Source organism: Theobroma umbraticum, unplaced genomic scaffold, assembly GCF_002168275.2.
Source record: "Theobroma umbraticum cultivar Fairchild unplaced genomic scaffold, ASM216827v3 scaffold_81.0, whole genome shotgun sequence".
NCBI classification, from domain to species: Eukaryota; Viridiplantae; Streptophyta; class Magnoliopsida; order Malvales; family Malvaceae; genus Theobroma; species Theobroma umbraticum.
The window spans coordinates 4440994-4447253 of NW_018397268.1; the positions used below are offsets into that span (position 1 = coordinate 4440994).

Here is a 6260-nt window from a genome sequence, read left to right on the forward strand (position 1 = left end):
TGCAGGCAATTGAGATGAAAAGAGATGTTAGCTTTTTGGAAGTGTTCAATCGCACCCATAAGCGTTTAGCGGGTCACGGTGATTTTATAGATAACAAGTCTAAATCTGCGAGTGTATGTACAAGTGTGATTAATTTTTACTTCAAGTTGTGAATATAATTGAATACTAATCTTATTTATTTTTTATGTAGGAAATGTATAATTCTATATTATCACAGAAGTATGAAGAGGATTCATTTGCTAAACCAGAATTTGATCCACATGCTTGGACTGAAGCAATTGGAAGGATGGAGACTACACGCACTCACGCATATGGGTTGGTACTCGGGTGCCTATTAAAGCTTTACTTAGTGGAACACAAAGCAATGCAGCAACATCTGAGTCTGCGTGTGGCTTTATCAACTCTAACGGTAACAGTCCCCCAATTGCATTAGAAGAAAAAGTGAAAAATTTATCAGACAACTTAGAAAAGATTCGTGAGGAAATACAAGAAATTAAGAATGCAATGGCGAAAAGCATGACTGAATTTATGGCACGTATGGAAGCAATGATCGTGACTAATGCGCTTTCGAAACAAGAAAATGCGAGAACTTCAAGCTCAAATATTGACAAGTAAGAACGCAACATCTCATGATATGATGTCTCTTTTCCATTTATAGACTTGGAGACTTTTTAGTCTTGGTGTTTAATAACAGTATGGAGTTTATATCAGGTTATGTGTTTTACATTTTGAGATATTATATGTTTATGATAATTTTTAATTGTATGAACTTGACTTTGCATTTTAAGTTTTATTGTACTTCTATTATATATTTTGAAAGCTAATTGTGGAAGTCAATTGGACATTTATTAATGCAATTCTAATTGTTGAATTTTGTTGGATAAGAATCACCAATAAAATAAGTATTACTAATAGAATATCCGTTGGAAACAGAATTTTTCGTTGGAAAGTTAAATGGAATTCTCCGTTGGAAATTCTTTTCCAACGGAATTTTTTGGTGCACCATTTTTCATGGGAAATTCCATTGAAAAAGAATTTTCAACGGAAAATTCCGTTTGAAATGTCGAATAGAAAATTTCGTTGGAAAGTCAATTCCAACAGAAAATTTTGTTGGAAATTTCCAACGAAAAATTTCGTTGGCAAAGAATGGCCAACAAAAAATTTCGTTGGCAAAGCATGGCCAACAAAAAATTTCGTTGGCAAAGCATGGAACTGAATTTTCAACGGAATTTTTCATTGAAAATTTGCAACGAAATTTCGTTGGAAAAGAATTTCCAACGGAATTTTATGACTGAAATTCAGCAGTTTACATAGTTTTCAACAGAATTTTCCAACGAAATTTTCAGTTGGAAATTTTCGACGGATTTTTAATCGAAAGTATTATCGACGGATTTTTCAACGAAAATTTTCGTTAAAATTTTTATAGTGACATTAATTGCAGTCAGTCGAATTCTTCCATATTTTTGACCATGATCCCTTTTGTATTTGGTGAAATGCTAAACATAAAGGTTGTAGCTCTTCCTCTTAGCTTTTAGTAGGTTTAATAATTGTGTCGATTGGATTTCTGTAACTTGAGTTATGCTCATAATATTATAGCATATTCAAAGGCTATTCTTAAGTTACTTGCACCATCGGTTGCCATTTGAGTTCCAACTCCTTGCACATTCTTCAATATCAGAAAATCAATTAATTAGAGTCTGAAATGAAGGATTTTAACAGAAAATTCATTGAAATTGCATAAATGATAAATGTCATGACATAAATTAAATTATTACTATTAAGATAAAATTACTTATGGATTACTTCAAACTAGAGGACTTAGCTTAATTTAGGTTTCAAAGATGCATAAGATAACTCTATATAATAAAGTTATTAGCTACCATGGTACTAGAATAGAAACTGTATGTATATAATTGCCTAGATGAACATGCCTAAGCTAGAGAACAAATATATATTGGAATATGTGTGTTGTGTATTGTGTATTGTGTGTCTTAGTGCAAGCCACATAGTGGCCTATATCGTTTGAGCCTATACAAAGAGGTCTAGTGGATATGATGGACTTCTAGGAGTAGTTCACTCAAAACGTTGAACCCCACAGAGGGTCATATTTGATGCCTTGAAGAGTTAAGGGCTCTTAAATGAGATATTAAGCTAGAGACGCTTAAAACCCATAAAGATGATCCTTGGTATAGATTTTGGTATATGAGATATCTAACGCATGATGGTCTCATTGTGGATTTGTGTTCCATCCAATGTTGAGAATTTTGGATATTGATTTGAGTTAAGGTTAAGTGGGGTCTTATGTCTTGAGACTATTTGTGCTTGTAGGGATGGTGGTATGTAGGGACAGTGTTTTTAGTCTTGCCTACAATGCTTTGATGTCATCCATTGATATTAGGCCAGATGAACACTATGTTTATGATGCCACCCATTTGAGACTACTCCGAGTGATGCCATCTATTGAGAAATTACTCTGGATGATAACTCTAATTCTCCGACCATTACTTCAATACGGGCATGATTTGACTTTCTGTCAATGGCTTAGCCCTGCGTATGATTTGACTCTGTCATCTGGTCACCGTGTGTGATTTGATGATGTCTAAGGGAGGACCACTCTATGATTTTCATTTAAATTGTGAGTGTTATGACATAACTTTAAACAGGCTTAAATAAATTTGATTTGAATTTGATATGATACTTTGGTAACTGTGGTGTGCCAGTGGAGAATAACTTGTATGGTTTGAGGGTAAGCCCAGATATATACACTATTTGTGGAGACTCCTTAAGGTTGATTGATATACCCATAGCCTTGGAGATGTTTGCTAGAATATTTGGTTGCACTAATAGTGTATTAAATATATATATCTATTTTATATAAACATATATAAATATTTCAAGAAGATCATATTTCTTCTCTGGAAAACTTTTGTATCCAAAATAAATAGTTTTCTATAAATCAAATTCAAAAATCAAATTTCCAATTTGTATTTCTAAAAGCAATTTTAAATTCAAAAGAGTTATATTTTCATATTTGAGCATTCCCGGAGTCGATTCCTGGTGAATTTGGTATCAAAGCCATTTCCGGTTCAAGAGGTATTTATCTGGTCTGAAACTTTTTGATTTCTATTTTCTTGTCTGAGTTCTGGTTTTAAAGAGTTTGCATGCATATTGTGTTGATTCCTACTGAGTCCTTGAGAAACAATCCATTAGAAGCCTAGAGTTGGCGTTGTTAGGATACATTTCTCCCTGTAGGCAGTATTATCACAGTTCATCTTACTCATAGAAACCCCCCATGTAAGAGAAGAAAATCTGAAGTTAAAAATGTTTCCATTCCTGAGAAACACCTCCTATTCTAGTTCTGGTTCTAGTATTCAAAACCCAGAAATCAATGAAGAAAATGTTCATTATGAAAATATAATTCAAGAAATAGACAACTGGAAAATACTTAGAGTTTCATAAAGCCAAATTTACAAAACATCAACATTCCATTCTTTACATCTAAATTCTTTTTGCAAATACCTTATAAAAACTAAAGAAAACGGAATCCCTATACAAAATCAGTATGAAAACATCCCATTGTTAGATCAAGAAACTATAAATAAATTAAAAACTCAAAATTATAATTACATCCATATCGGATTAATTCAAGTAGGAGCAAAACCCTTTACAAAAGAAGAGTTAGACATCTCAATATTAATCGTTCTGAGAGATAAGAGACACCTCCAATTTAATGATTCCTTGTTAGGACCAATAGAAACAAGTCTATATAGAGGACCAATAGAAACAAGTCTATATAGAAGACTAATACATTTCAACTGCTTTCCAAACTTCATGGTTTCCTTAAAAGACAAAAATATATTAAATTCTTTAACACTCCAAATACAAACTCATAATTACAAAATGATGCCTGGATCTGAACCTTTAATTGTTGTTTACAGATTATATTACAAAGCAATGTATTCTGTAATAAACACTCAAGCTTTAATCCACAGTCCAAAGGGAGAAACATTATTAATCCAAACAGATATGACTAGGTCACATACGGTCATACCTAGGACAATACAATGGCATCAAGTACAACTTCCAAATAGATGGAAAATAAAAAGAGCAACAAATCTAGCCCCCATACAAAACACGGAAATAAATAATGTGGCACAATTTAGAGATGGTTCAGTAGAACTTGTCTTTAACAGACCACCAAGACTTCCTTCCAGAAGATCTTTTGAAATATCAAATGTAGAATCACCTTCAAGTATAGGAACAGACTTCAGGATAGCCAGAGCTTCTGTATCCTCACTCCCTACAATTAGAACAAACTTACAATCTGTAAATAATTCTCCAAACATATCCCAACCTGTTTATAACCGACAAAAAATTACCCCTTCAAATAGTCCAAATATGTCTCCAACATATTCATCAATGACGAATAATCCCAATATAAGTCAAAACCAAGAAAATGATTCAGAAATATTTTTCTTAGAAAAAGACTTTAAAATCAACAAAGATTGGTGTAGAAAACAGTTTACTTCAGAAAAAAATAAACAAAAAAGAAAAAATTATTTCAAAACTTACGACTCACAGAAAGATGAAATACTACAAAACTATTACAAATTCATGAGAAAACATAAAATACTAATAGACTTCTTTGAATGGTTCGAAGAATATGAAGAACCACAACTAAATACTTTAAACATTACAAAAAAATGGCAAATGAATAAAGGAGAAATCGAATCAAATCATCCCCCATTAACAGAAATACAATATTCCCATAAAAACATAGGGATATGGGCAACCCCATTAAGAATGAGATTATCTGACTTAGGAGAACCTATCACCTCAAAAGACATAAAAATGATAATAGAACAAAATAACTTTACAAACTTAAATTTACATTCCATATCAGAACAATTAGATACAATTGAAACAAAACTTCAAAACCCGGCCAATAATTATACCTTTTGAAATCCCCAATAATTATCAACAAACAAAAAATCAATTTTTACATGAAATCGAAAATAGACTTGAAACCTTAGAAAGTCAATATTCAGAAATCAGAGTAGAAGATACCCCCCAAAGACATCCAAATTCACACATTAATACCATAAAAGAAGAAACTGATTCATCAACCGAAAGCTTACAAAGCCAACAGATAAATAAAATGATTTGGAAAGAACCTCAAAAAATATATTACCCTAAAATGACAGCCCTGGATATAAATATAGAAGAGAAATTCTCTTTTCAAAACAAATACAATGCAAACACAATATATGAATGGAATATAGATGGAATGTCAAAATATAACATTCTCAATATACTCCAACAAATGTCAATGGTTTCCAATGTATACAAAACCCAAAACCAAACTGGTCAAATTACAGACCATGCAATAGCATACATGTTAGTTGCTAGTTTTACAAGACAACTTAAAGGATGGTGGGATAATTATCTCTCCACAAATCAACAAGAAGAAATTTTAAAAGCTGTCAAACAAGATACCGATGGAAATATAATAACAGACAGTCAAGGACAACAAATTCAAAATGCTGTAGCAACATTAATCTTTTCAATATCGAAACATTTCATAGGAGATCCTTCACATCTTAGGGATAAAAACTCAGAATTATTGTCAAATTTAAAATGTAAAAAATTAACAGATTTTAAATGGTACAAAGACATGTTCATGATAAGGATAATGCAAAGAACAGACAACAACCAACCTTTCTGGAAAGAGAAATTTTTAGCTGGCCTCCCAACATTATTAGGAGAAAAAGTTAGAAATCAAATTAGAGAAATCTACAAAGGAATAATTCCTTATGAAAATTTAACATATGGTGAATTAATAAGTTTCACTCAAAAAGAAGGATTGAAAATATGCCAAGATCTAAAACTACAAAGACAATTAAAATGAGAAAAAAAACTCTGTGCAAAAGAATTAAGATCTTTCTGCCAACAGTTCAATATCAAACAAGAATCTTCTTCAAAAAATTATTGTCCGTCCAAACCTGTAAAACAAAGAAAACATAAGAAAAATTATCAAGAATATTATAAAACACCAAAATACAAGAAATACAAAAAATTAAAAAGAAAAAATAGAGAACTAAAACATATAGACAAAACAATAAAATGCTTTAAATGTGGAAAAACAGGATACATATCTAAATATTGCCGGATAAAAAGAAAAATAAATCAACTTCATTTAGAAGAAGAAATTGAACAGAAATTAAATGAAATTCTAATAAAATCTTCCACAGAAACAGAAA

The 6260-nt window shown here is 31.4% G+C and overlaps 1 long non-coding RNA gene across 2 annotated transcripts in view; it reads left to right on the plus strand.

Moving 5' to 3' along the window:
* LOC110424886 (uncharacterized) overlaps nucleotides 1-6260 on the plus strand; it is a 16271-nt gene that overhangs the window by 330 nt on the left and 9681 nt on the right. The window contains exons 2-3 of one of the 2 annotated variants that reach the window (XR_016351798.1): nucleotides 6-113; nucleotides 191-611. This is a non-coding gene — a long non-coding RNA (uncharacterized LOC110424886). Of the gene's footprint in view, nucleotides 1-5; nucleotides 114-190; nucleotides 770-6260 lie in introns of those variants that run through there. The other variant, XR_016351797.1, reaches the window with a different exon arrangement.